This window comes from Corvus moneduloides, chromosome 1 (assembly GCF_009650955.1).
Source record: "Corvus moneduloides isolate bCorMon1 chromosome 1, bCorMon1.pri, whole genome shotgun sequence".
NCBI classification, from domain to species: domain Eukaryota; kingdom Metazoa; phylum Chordata; class Aves; order Passeriformes; family Corvidae; genus Corvus; species Corvus moneduloides.
Genome location: NC_045476.1, coordinates 34,499,339 through 34,512,874, shown reverse-complemented (window position 1 = coordinate 34,512,874; position 13,536 = coordinate 34,499,339). Strand labels below are relative to the sequence as shown.

Here is a 13,536-nt window from a genome sequence, read left to right as displayed (position 1 = left end):
TTTTCTGAGCCTAATACAGTTTGCCTATTTAGTCACCTTCAAGATATTTCTCTTCCAACTACTTGTTCAGGCTTTCAGATGTGCATCCACCTAAACTTTTTGCATCCACATCACTCAGTCCTTTGTGGGATGCAGAGTAACAAGGCTGTTATTCAGTGAGGCAGTGTTCTGCTGGGGAACAGGTTATGCAAGCATATGAGCTATGCGTTTACTTGCCTAAGGTGATGAATTTCAATGCATTGGAAGTTTTTTAAGCCAGTCTAGAGCAGCAGCAAGCTGCCTCAGAGTCAGAATCTGCAACAGTGAAGACAGGGTCTCCCAGAGAGTGTTAATGGTCAGATGTACTTCTGCAGGCAGGAAAGGTTGCCCTGTTTTGCAGTGTGCCCAGTTATACCTCTACCTTTTCTTCATCTCCTCCAGGCACTTGCAGGAGGGACTGTGAGTATTTAACACCGTTGTTTTTCAAAGTTATAAACCCCCACACCCCTTAAATATCTTTTCCTTGTTCAGAGAGAAATGGCTACAGAAATTTTGAAGGACTTCTCAAGCAAGTCAGTCTGAACCAAAATGACCTCATAGTTCCTGAAGATACTGAGGTCAGATTTCAGCAACCATCTTTTCTCTACCTGAGCAGGGAAGAAGTGGAGAGGAGACAAAACTTTAGAATGGAAATGACAAACATCAGTGATGCCAAACACAGAGAACACAGAGAATGCTGGACACTCAGATGATGCTGCAGAGCCCTCGAAGCAAAGCTGCTCCTGACACCAATGGAATCAGGCTTACACCAGAAGGAGCTCACCCAAAAATCCAGAGAGGGTCCTGGTCAGATAAACTCAACTAGGAAAAGCCAAAGACAGAAATCTGTAGCAAACCCAACATTACAATTCCACAGTCAAACTTCACTGAACACAGTATGCCTGGGGCATATAAGCTGAGTAGCAACTAAAAAATCAAAATTTCAGATGTATGAAGGAAGAAAACAGATAAGCAGTGGTACTGTCTCCCTTTTTAAGTCTTGCACAGTATGTATTTGGTAATGCATCCATGGCTGGATGCTGGGGTTTGACAGACTGCAGGCTGCTCCCAGCAGCACCTTTGCCATCACTTCCACTGCAGCTCCTTGCAAGGCTCCCTCTTGCACATCACCAGGGGGCTGAAAGTGCCCTTCCTCCTGCCTAGAGGCGGGGGGGGGGGGAGGAGGAGCTGTCAGATGACAAGACAGGGAAATTGTTTTGGCTTTATGCACCAAACAGGTACTGGTCTCTCTGTAACACCTACTGTTGTCCTCATATGCCCTCCCTACAGCATCTGCCCACCCACTCCACCAGGCACAGCTGCAAACTGGGCTGTTCAATCAGTTTTGGGGTTTTTTGCCACCATCAAGTGGCATGCAGTCTTATCCTGTGTTTTAAACCCTGTGGTGAAGATGTCCACAAAAATTTTCACTCACAAAGCTGAACAAAAGTACTAAAATCATTCCCCACCACACTTTTTTCTGCTAAAAAAGGCTCCTCTCACAAGGATCACAGCCTGTAGGTTACGGCAGTTACAAGGAATAACAGAGATGGTTTAGGATTTTTCCTTTTTTTAAAATGGAGACAGAGCAATAAGCAGAGCTGTTCATCTCAGATCACACTTCCAGATTTTCCCCCAGGCTACACAAGCCCAGCCTCACACGTAGCGCGGGGGGTGGGTTACCTTCAACTGTATCCCCTCTTCATAATTTTAGTGAATTTTCTTTTTCAAATCTGAAAACCCCATTTTCTACATAGAACAGGACATTTTGCTATAGTGCTTTGGTCTCAGCACACTTTTGTTCAATCATAGATGTTTCACATGGGTTTGCTTTCCCAGCTTTGACTGTTTAAGCTCCTTTCTCCATCAGGTGATGTGTTCCTTTACCATAAAAAGCAATTGGGCATATGACAAGACTGCCTCGTAAGATACTGTGTCATTAGAAAGTGGTTTTCATGCTCTTCCTAGTCTTTGAAAATGAGCAAAAATATCTGGAGCAGAAGATAACATGAGAAGGAAGTTAAAGCAATTTTCTGGGTTATTTTGCTTTTCAACAGCTATTAATTCATTGCTGCATGATTTACTCAGCAAAAACCAGTTAGGGCCAATGGGTGGTGAATTTGGAAGACCCGGGAAAAAACATGCCATCTGCAAGACTTAGAAATGCAGATAACAGATGATACTTGCTTAAGCACTGAGATATATTTTTCAAGCTCAGAAGTTGACATGGACTGTGTATGGAAACCATCCTGGTCTCCTTTCAGAGATGAGGCACAGAAATTTGCAACCAGGGCAAGCAATCTGGGTGTCCTTTAACACTTGGGTAGGTCATTGTGAGGTAGCGTGTTTTCCATCATGATCACAGTCTGTCCACTTCCAAAAATTAGTCAAGACAGAGGGAGCACAATGCCCTTCTGGAAGGTAGAAAATTAGGACATGGAGGGCTCTCAAGACAGCCAAGCCCAGAAAGAGGGTTGCACTGAAGCCTTCTCAGGCATCCACAAAGAGCTGTTCTGTGGGACCAGTGAGAGCTCAGTCAAGGTCTCTTATATGCTGAGGTCTCTTGTATACTGGGGAAGACTTGACTGCTCAGTAAAGCACACAGAAGACATGTGGATGATCTCTGCCTAGGCAGGACACTTGGAATCTACACCCTGTCCAACTAGTGGTCTGTGTACGACAGGTTCCTCCAAGGCTTGACACAGCCTGCAGGTAATCCCTGTGTTGTGATCAGAAGGGGAAACCCCATATTCTTCGTGAGGGGCTTGCTGTGGGTGTGCAAAAATATTGCTCTCTGTGTGTAAAAGAGAGGCCATTTGCAGGCCTTCTGTTGTTAGGCAGCAAGGTGACCGACTGGCATGCAGATCCACAGAGCCAACTAGGCCTGAGTTGGACACCAGGCATTTCATAAGACAAAGTTTCAGCTCCTATCTGTTATCACTGCCCTACTGATAATGGGGTCATATCAATTTGCATTAACAGAAGATCCTATTTAGATTTAATTACAGATTTCTTACACTCATGCCTGTGGTGATGGGGACAGGTCATTCAAGGATTTGGGGAGTAGATCAGAATGTGGATGTTGGAGCAATTTTTTGCATCTCAGACCCACCTGTCAGCAAATAACTGAATGCTCTCGAGCATGCGCCCTGTTGCTGAGATACATGGGCTTTAGGTTCTTCCTCTGAGGAGCTAATTAATTTCTCACAGAAACTACAGATACTATCATGTGCTTTTAGCACTTATGGATGCTTTATTTTAAAATTCTGGTCTTCCCAGAAGCTATACAACAACCCTACAGAAATCCAGCCTGGAGTGTTTAAAATCTTCTAGCGTTAGTGCGTCCATGACTGATGGCAGATACTGTCTGGTATATCCAGCTGGTATGCCCAGGTAGGATCAGGTAGGTGTTTATAAACCAAGAGAAATGTTAAGTACAGGCAGCCGCAGTACAGTAAGTACCTGACAAAGAGCCACATAGAGTTCCTGCAACAAGAGAGAAAGATAAATGTACCAAAAAAAAAAAAAATACAGATGCAGTAAAAAAGCTTTATTAGTATTCAAAAGTATCGGAGCATATAAGCTTACAATTTTTTGCCCTGGTCAAAGTAGAATGCTTTCTTCCTGTTGTTGGCAATATTATCATGGAGTCCATCCTTGGCAAGAGTTTGACACTTAACGATGGCTCTTGCCACCAAAGGTTTTGTGGTGTAAACACATAAGAACACAGAGCAGAAAAAATGAGTCCTATCATCGTTTTACAGGTGGGCAACTGAAGCCTGAAGGAAAGAAATTTGCCTGAGGTCACGTAAGGTTCATTGTTAGTCCTGTCAGTGCTCTTGGTCTACACCACCTCTCCATTGTTTTGTTCAGGCAAACCCAGCAGTGCTGTTATGTGCTCCTTTCAGAATACTATTCCCACAGGTGAACACTCCATGTTGGCAGGAACATCTTCCTGATGTGAAAATGCTTGAATTTAAATGAAAATGAAGCTTCACAAATTAAAAAAGCCGTAAGCATTGCTAATTGTGCTTGGTTGCACAACAGTAAGGAAATGCTTCTCTTTCCTCAGGAAGGAAAACACCAATTGATCCATTTTCTGGACAACTGTCTGCAAGGTCCATCCTACAGCTTCCTACCATACAGAAGCAAACTGAAAGTTGCTTTCCTTTTACAAAGGTACTACAAGACTACCGCACAAAGGACAATGTATCTTGGGAGACACTCCTGCCAGTGCTAGTGGAAAGGGACAAAGAAAATGAGCCATAGTTGGTGACTCTCACACCATCAGTCTTCACCAAACAATCTATAAATAGCTTCAGAAACAGCTGTTCCCTCACCACAAAGTGACTAACTGAAGAATTCACTCATAAATATCTTCTTTTGCTCAAAAATTCAGCCAAAACCAGGGAAATAGAGAAATGGCATCACTTGCTATGAGGCTGAGTGAGTCCACATTACTTTGGTCCAGGCAGGTAGAAGTCCACCAGCAACCCCTCAGTATCCACCTGGTGAGGAGGGTATGGCAGAGAAGTGGTTTGATGAAGGGCTGATGAAGGAGAACCCGGGGGGAGCGAAAACAGCGCTTAAACTTTCAGCCTTCCTCACTTTCTTCTTCATGAGGAGGGAAGAAGGAGACATTTGCCTACATCCATGTAATTGCTGCTTTCTCAGAGGTGACAGGTGAGCAGATTCATAGGGAAATATACCCAAGGGACAGAACTGTTTGCACCCAGATTACTTCATCCTGTGGCTCCACTAAGTTTGCATACACACCACTCTAAACTTGCAGCACCTTTCTCTTTTTTGCTTACACTGTTTCTCCCATGATGTTCCAGCACTAGTCAGAAGCATCTTATCTCTGTGGTGCTCCAGATGTAACTTAGCAAATGTACATGCAATGAGAACATTTTACCTACCCAAGAGAGAAGCAGAATTTTTTTAGATAGCTGGATTTCTGGGTCTAGAAAGGGAAAAAAAAGACATTAATCACTTTGAAAGTCAGTCTTCTGACTTCTAGGACAACAAACATTGAACAATTTATAAGGGTTTGCACACTAACAAAATTGAGGAAGAAGAAGGGGAGAGCCAGAGACACAGGAACTGAATGATACTAGGAACCACTGGGGCTGAAAAACTCATTAATGAACCTGATGAAACAAGGTTTCCAGCTTGAAACAGAGATATGGAGTGTGCCCTGCAAGTGCAGGTGTAAGGGGAGCAATGCAGTTCTCTTTTACCCGTTTCACCACAGCTATCTTCTGGGTGGGACACCTGGGGCAGTTGCAGACCTTCTCTCTTTCATGGCTGTGGAGAAAAGGAAACACCAACAGAGGTTGCAGCTAACTCAGCTCATTGCAAGTGCTCATTAATGAAAACAATAAGGCTACAGCATGAGGAGGAGCTCCAAACTAAAAGATGCCTTGGTCGTGGAGAAGAGTTTCTTAGATGTTCCCATTACAAAGGCAATTGCATTAAAAAGTATCTCACAGTAACAGCATAAAAGGTAGAAACTAAATTGATGGCAAAGCCAAGCAGCTCCTCTGAGAACTTTGTAAGAAATATTTAATTTCTCCCTCCCTCCTAATTCCCTGAATCTTAAATATGACCTTACTAGACTGAACAAGTTTTGGTTTCTTCTTTCTAAAAGTACATGCTTCCACATTTCAATTTGAAACTCTCTTTACTTTGCTTTGACAAAGCAGGAGCAAGGACCTTAAGAGCATGGTGTCAGGGGACAGCTTTCAGAAAGCATCTGTCTCCAGCAGCCCCCTAGGCACTGAAGCACCAATAAGGATTCCCAGAATGCAGTCAGCCTTCAGGAGCAACAGCAAGGACAAGGAGAGGCACACACTAAATTTTGCAGTCAAGCACTGATATCACTTGGCTGTCTTAACAAGATCAGGATTTTGTTTCTTGCTAGCTTTTACTGCCAGGCTGCTCAAACTCCCTTTTCCACCCAAGTACATGCCTTTTACCTGCTTCCTGCTCCTGAGGCTTCTACCGGAACCTGCAATTCCTTTGAGTTTTTTCGGTTAGCAGAAAGAAACAGAATGATTTCCACCATGATCATTTCAGGGCTGCTGTGTTATACATCCCTCTGCTGCATGTTACCCAACCATCTAGAGAGAGCCTCAAACTTCTTGTGGTGGGATATTGTACCTTCTCGTGCATTTGTAAGCACCTAAAGTGAGAACACTTTTTATTTGCTGCACTTTCATGGGAATTACTGCATGGAACAACAGAATTCATGAGTTCATCCAGTCTTGGATAACAGGCAAAACTAAGCAATCCCAAAGTTGCCACACAGTGGTAAGAGAACATATCAACAGCATAGAGCTAACACTATTTAGATTGTTTTATTGCAGGAAAGTGTTAGTATTACTGGGTTTCTCCCATCAAACCTGCTATCATGGTGGCAAGGTAAGATCTGGTATTGTCTTCTCTGATGACATTGCCTGGTGAAAGCACCACAGTAATTAAAATGTATCTGTAGTGCCCTTCAGGTGTGGGGATAGCTGTACTATTGCAAGCAGTAGATTTACTCCAAAATGCTTGCTGTTTTAGACTTTGTATTACAATTCAGCCTCTGTTCTTACAGTTAATGCGGTGCATACATAATGTCATTGCACAGCTCTTCTCTGCAGAACACAGAGCACAAAATTGAATCTCAAACCACTTCAGAGAACTGAAAGAGGAGCTTTTAAACTAGGCTCATAGTTCCTGCTGGCGCATTGTACTTGGAGCTTAATTTGGGAGTGATTGCTAGAAAGAATACTTAACCCCTCATGTTCTCTGGAATTGGAGGATTTCTGCATTGCAGTGCAGTTGGGAAATGGGAGAGTCAGAGTGAGAAGCCTAGTGCTGGGCTCTGTACTTAGATATGGTGTTTTGAAATTCAGAGATCCTGTGTAACCTCGTTACTTAAAGGAAAGTACAGTCTAGAAGTGAGGTGAAGGAGGAGCATGGTTTAAGTGTCACTTGAACTCCGGCCATGGAGAGAGAGCACTTGCTCTGAAAATAAGTGTGTAGCTGCAGGCTTTGCTGCTGCTGTTCAGGCTGCTGCTTTTCCTTTGTATTCTGCAAAGTAATGCTATGAACCTGTTACAGGTTATTAGGAAAGTGAATTGAAATTAATATCCAGGGTATGCCATACAACTTTGGTCTACTGAGTAAAAGATAAGCTACTCCTGGAATTTGCTGAAAAATGAGATGGGACTTTCCAAATCTAAATTTCATTTACATTTCTATGGTTGGATGATTATGTGACAGAAAAAGAAGCTGTCCTACATAAATATGAGGTGCTTGTTTGATGCTGCATAAACCATATTAACTTACAATCAATAGCATGTGCTTCATGTATGGCAGATGGGGAAACATTCTGAATAATATAAAAAAGAAAGCCAGAATAGAGGGCATGGCTAATACTTACGACCCAATTAGTTCAGGGTGCTTGAGATGCTTTTGCAAGTAGTTTATTTTTATCTGCATGTCCTTTAAAGTTCAAAAGAAAAGCAAACAATCTTAATATTAGTCCATCAGTCTGGCATGCAATAAAAGTCAAATCAGAGCTTATTAGCATGAGACCAGCACCAGTGCTGCCCTTGCAGATATTATATTCTGCTCTCTCAAATTGGCTCTGATAGAAATTTACAGGAATCTTCCCTCCTGATATTAGTTTTATATTGCAGTAACTTTCTGGATGACTTATGTTCCCAATAGTACAAGGTTACTTGTTTTAAAAACACTCTTGCTGGTTTGCAGACCATGGTCTGCAAAACTTCTAACCAAAAACCACTCACTGTTGCATTATTTTTGTATCCTGGAAACTAATGGCAGGCCTACTCTCCACACTCTTACCTGTGTTAGATTTGACTCTATTGCATCTCTGTTTGACGCTCTTGTAATTACCTTTGTAAAAATTATTCTAGAGTGGTGATGGTCTAAAAAAAGAAAGAGCGTGTACTGTGATATGCAATAAGATGCCATACCTTTAAGATTTTTTCCTGTTGTATGACTAATTCTCTTCCTTCCAATATGCTGGCTTTTTCCTAAAAACCAACAAAAACAAATATAACTTGTTAAGGAAAAATTTTAGTATTAAAACTACTGTTGGTTAAATTTTCAATGTAAAGATACTACTAAAAATCTACCAACCAGCACTTTCTATCCATCAAACATTTATCAGAAGTGAGGATTATGTGATCACGCTGTGTGTTTGACAGTCTTTCCAGCCCCAGAAATTGTGGCTGGTATCAGCAGTGAAGGAAAACCTTACAGAAAATAAAATTCGTATGTGTTTGTTAAAAATAGGAAGCAAGATAGAAGACAGAAGCTGAAGCCAGTGTCCGTGCTGAGATAAATGCTTTGAGGGTGGCTATAGCTTTTATCAGACCCAGAGGATCTACACAAGCAAGCTGCTTGTGACCACTGGGAAGGCATTTTTTCATTATCAGCAGGAAGTAATGCTCTGTAGTGGCTGCGTTAAGTGTCAGACTGGTGTGACAGGCAGCTCACTGGGGATCAGCGGTGCTGCAGAGTCACCTGCAGCCCTGCTCAGCCATGCTTGTGTGAGCTAATGCTGAGGGGATGGTGGCAGTGGGACAACTGCCTGTGCAGTCATGGACTTGGACAAGATGCCACACATCAGCCAAGCGTCCTGGCTCTTCTGTCACCACAAACGCTGTGCGGGGCTCAGTAACTTGTGGGATCCTGAGCAGAAAAATATCCTCAGGAGTTGGGGAGTGTGGGAAAGGCCTGGGGGTGGTGGAACAGGAGCGGGGTGTGAGCTCCCAGGGTGCCCTGGCAGCGAAGGAGAGCAGTACCTCCCACCCCTGCGTGCGGAAGAACAGCCATTAGGTCGAGAAAAGGGGTTTTCTTCCTTCACTTGGCATTTGTTAGACCATATGTGGATGCTACATTCCCCCTGGTACCTGATGGACGTCAATGAACTCTGGTAAGGCCACAGAGCGGCCAGGAGGATGAAAAGGCTCTGTCCCTGGGGTTTTTGCAGCCCAGCTGGATGCAGACTTGAATACTGTTCTCTGAGTGGGAGGTCAGACCAAAGACACCCCCCACCCCCAGTCCCTTCCCACCTGAAATATTCTGTGATCTCATGACTTTGCTGACTCATAAATCAAGATGGCTTGATTTATGGAGGCTTTTCCTGTATAAAAGCATTGCTTTTCTGTAGATTTGCATGAAATCACAGACATATGCATAATTTCAAAACTTTGCTGTAGATTTTGTTATGACAAGTTCTTGCACCTAATTGTTTTGTTGGGAAAGAGATCAACTGTTTCTACTGCACAAAAAGAAACAATCAGCCAGTTAAGGGGAGGCGGGGAGGCAGGAAAATTAATTTGTAAGTCAAAACAGTCTATTTTGTTTAGCACTGCACTTTTTCAAAATCTTATGATGGCTGAAAAAATATGGAAGATTTTAGTTCTAGAAGGATAATTTAAATCCCAGCTGTGTGTTTAGAAACCCAAGGCACCTTCCACTGGAAGGAGAAACCAAGGTGCCAGCTACCCTCATGGTTGTATTTGCTCCTATGGTAAAACACGAGAAGAAAGCCTGTTGCCAGGAAGTCATGGCTGTGTCCACAAAAGAGATCAGGAAAATGTACAGTTGAAAACTGGTCAGTTACCAGTTGATATTTGTGAAAGTAAGGTGGACTCTATACGTCTCTTTGTGGATAACTGCATGCCTTGGGACCAAGTAATTTGGGATCCACCTTGATCAACATTAGAAGAACCCGCAAAAACTCAGTGAGCCACAAACTCAAATCTGCTGTGACTCATCCAAAAGTCTCTTCTCAAGACATCTTTGCACTCAGAAACAGCAGTGAAGGGGGAGTTTTGTCATGCCAGTGACAGCCAGCAAATCTTTGCTGTGCCAGAGTCTGGACAGCGTTGTTCATCACAGAGCTGCCCTGATGTGATCTTCATTGTTCCAGGGCAAGTCCAAACTTACAATCTATTTTTAATAATTTTATGGTTGACCCTCACACTCTTTCATCACATATCATACCTATATTCTTAACAAGACCATTTTCATACCTTTATAAGTTTCTTATTCTTTTCTTCCAACCTTCTCAATGGCTCCTGCAAACACTCCTGTGAATAAAAAGGGTTAGCAGCGGGTGAGGGTGGACAGAGCAAGACACAAGGCAGTCGCAGGGTTAGTGAGATGGGAGATCAAACACAAGTCTTACTGTACGTTTTTCATGTCTCAATACCTAACTATATACATTCTTAATATTAATTATGCCATTTGGTTTTATTCCTTTCAGGAAAAACCCAAATCAAGTCCTTCATATGCCAGTTATTTGGGTTCGTTTTACAAACAAGAAGATGGAGGAAGTGTGTGTATGTACGTGTGTTTTTCATTAATTCAGCCTACAACCCATTCCTTGCTGCAGTTATACATAGAGACCAGTGGAAGAGCCAGCTAAACAGGAAAAACACCCCTTTGCTTGTTTTTACTCATAGCAGCAACTTTACTCTCTAGTGCTCTTGTGCTTGTGTCAAAACTGAAAAGCTTATAAATGAGGAACTGGATTTTTCCTTATTTGTGTAAAACACGTGGTGTGCCAAATGCTATCCCCGGTTGAGGACCCTGCATACCACAGGTTAATTCTGGTTTTATTACCAGCCAGTGTGTCTTCCACCCGCACTCTTCCCCAGAAAAGATGTTCTTGCTCAAGTGAACCAACCCTTGAGAAAAAGGAGTGTCAGGACGTTGTTGGGCACCAAGTAAAAATGTGCAAAATATGTGTGCCACAGAAGTTGTCAAATCCTTAATAGCAGAATAAGTTATAATTTGACCACTTGCCTGCAAATTACTTATGCCCTCTGAACACAGAACCTGTTGATGCTTGAGAAATTTATATTCATGGAATACAGCAATCTAAAAATTGAAATGAAATATATGTTATGAAAAATTTAAAAAAAATGCTTTATCAAGAACAAAAAATGCAGCGAAATATTTTTCCTCCATTCTCTTTATACAAAGATTCTTGATTCTTTAGACCTGTGCATTTCTGTTCAGAAGAAGTGACAGAAAGCTCCCTTGTGAAGCCTAGTTATGAAATCAACTCACACAAAAATGTAAAAATTTCTAATTTTGGTTATGCTTCCTATCAAGGACATGATTTTCAAAACATGCCTGAAACATCAAGATAACAATAGGTGTCACTTAACAACACTGGAAAGATGAAGGCTGTTCTCAAGGTAAGTCCTTAAATACTTCAAAACATACTTGGCATTATTTTCCAGTTGTCTTTGACTGTCAGGAAATTCACAGTATTTGGAAAGTACATAACGTACATGCATTCCTTTATTGCAGTTAGCTAAAGCAGAATATTGCCTGGTCTCAGAAGTTGTCTTCTGACATGGTGCTGTCAGCAAATATGTTTGTGTGTGATTGTATGCATGCTCTGTCCCCTGCTCTACCCAAAAGCACATGAAACAGAGGGTGAAAGCCATTTTGAAACACCTGGAAAAATTCTGCCTACTGCAGTGAGGCCAAGGCAGTATAAATGACTTGTCCACATTTTCACCATGAATCAGCTGCAGGCATTACAAGATGGTTGGGGGTCCTTGGTCACAGATCTGTTAGCAGTCCCCATCCTACCTCCTTTGTCTGCCTATCCAATTCTTTCTTGCCCACTGGAGAAGTAGCAACACCTTTCTGTCCCATCTTGGTCGTTGGGGGCACAGATGATGTCTGAAAACTACAGGATTAGGGTGTCAGATAAAGGGTTACAGCTTGGGCCACTGTTCTGGTTGCATGAAAACAGGCAAGGCAGGAGAAAGAGCATTAAAACAGAAATCCAAATTTCACCATACCTTTTGTATTTCATTCCTGCTCCCCTGTGCTTTTTTTTGTTACAGGAGATGATGATAAAATAACTGAATCAAGCCCTCTAATGTAACACCAACTTAATCCCATATTTGACCAATGAATGGTTTTGTTGAACTTTCCAAAACATTTTATTGCATTTACATTTTTCTGCACTTTTTCATTGTTTAACTCAGCCAAGAATTAGGTGCACCAAAATATATAAGGAACAACCTTGTGTCACATTTATTTTAGCTGAAAAAGAAAAAGGAACTTCACAAAAGCTCATAAAAAAATTGTGTTTTCCTGGTGAGATTTGAGTGGTCTGGGAAGTGCCTGTACTTCTGCTCAGGCCTACGTTACACCCCCAAGTGTCTGCCTGGCAACCTAATTATGCTAACTACTCTAAAAGTTGTTTCATAGAATCATAGAATCATAGAAAATGCTGAATTGGAAGAGACTCATCAGAATCATTGAATCCAATCTCTGGCCCTGCACAGGTCACCCCAGAAGTGACACCATGTGCCTGAGAGCATTGTCCAAATGCTTCTTGAAACTCTGTCAGGCTCAGTGCTGTGACCGTTCCCTGAGGGGGCCTGTTCCAGTGCCCGACCACCCTCTGGGTGAAGAACCAGCTTCAGACCATTCCCTCAGGTCCTGTCACTGGTCATGAGGGTGAAGAGACCAGTATCTTATGAGAATGTTGTAGACTGCAATGATGTCTCCCCTCCTCTTTTCTCTTTTCTCTTTTCTCTTTTCTCTTTTCTCTTTTCTCTTTTCTCTTCTCTTCTCTTTTCTCTTCTCTTCTGAATAAACCAAGTGACCTCAGCCACTCTTCATATGGCTTCCCCTCCAGACTCTTCACCATTCTTGTGGACCTCCTTTGGACATCTTAATGTCTTTTTTATGTTGTGGTGCCCAAAACTGCAGACAATACTCAAGGTGAGGCTGCCCCAGTGCGGAGCAGAGCGGGACAATCCCCTCTCTTGCCTGGCTGGCAATGCTGTGCCCGAGGCCCCGCAGGACACGCTTGGCCCTCCTGGCTGCCAGGGCACTGCTGACTCACATTCAACTTGCCATCAACCAGGAGCCCCAGGTCTCTTTTTGCAGCTCTGCTCTCCAGCATCTCATTCCCCAATCTGTGCACACAACCAGGGTTGCCCTATCCCAGGTGCAGAATCCGGCACTTGCCCTTGTTGAACTTCATATGGGTGGTGATTGCCATCTCTCTAATTTGTTGAGGTCTCTCTGCAGGACCTCTCTGCCCTTGAGGGAGTTGACAGCTCCTCAAAATATATTTGCTTTCTGCTTGCTCTAGAAGACAGAATAATGAGGGATTTTGCTCATGTTGCACTCACCTTTTGAAATGTCACTTTTCACTGAGAGGCTGCTTGTTTTCATTGGGAAGTTTGGAACCCATCTTGCTGAGATCTGTCTTTGCACTCTGTGGATGAGGTCACATCTGAAAGCAGTATCTTCCTACAAAACATTGCACAGAAAAATCTGTTGTTTCACACAAAACTCTATGTCATGTCCCAGCTCCTGCAGAGCTGGAATGAGATGCTCAGGTGGACTATATAATTTCCGCTCCCAAATTTTTCATGTCTGACAGACTTCACAGTGGGTTGTCTCTTATATGTTTGTAATACCAGATTTTTTCAGATGTTGAGACAG

At 42.7% G+C, this 13,536-nt stretch overlaps 3 long non-coding RNA genes across 3 annotated transcripts; all 3 read right to left on the bottom strand.

Moving 5' to 3' along the window:
• Positions 1-4,936: 4,936 nt before the first annotated feature.
• On the bottom strand, positions 4,937-6,050 carry LOC116450854. Its single transcript, XR_004242991.1, has 3 exons — positions 5,997-6,050; positions 5,259-5,325; positions 4,937-4,981 (listed from the first exon to the last, which is right to left on the bottom strand). It is a non-coding gene; the product is annotated as an uncharacterized LOC116450854 (long non-coding RNA).
• Positions 6,051-7,467: 1,417 nt separating this feature from the next.
• Positions 7,468-10,136, bottom strand: LOC116450891. Its single transcript, XR_004243006.1, has 3 exons — positions 10,080-10,136; positions 8,010-8,069; positions 7,468-7,512 (listed from the first exon to the last, which is right to left on the bottom strand). It is a non-coding gene; the product is annotated as an uncharacterized LOC116450891 (long non-coding RNA).
• Positions 10,137-10,853: 717 nt separating this feature from the next.
• Positions 10,854-13,328, bottom strand: LOC116447697. The gene is made up of 3 exons (XR_004241661.1): positions 13,221-13,328; positions 11,656-11,755; positions 10,854-10,929 (listed from the first exon to the last, which is right to left on the bottom strand). It is a non-coding gene; the product is annotated as an uncharacterized LOC116447697 (long non-coding RNA).
• Between the last annotated feature and the right edge of the window lie 208 nt (positions 13,329-13,536).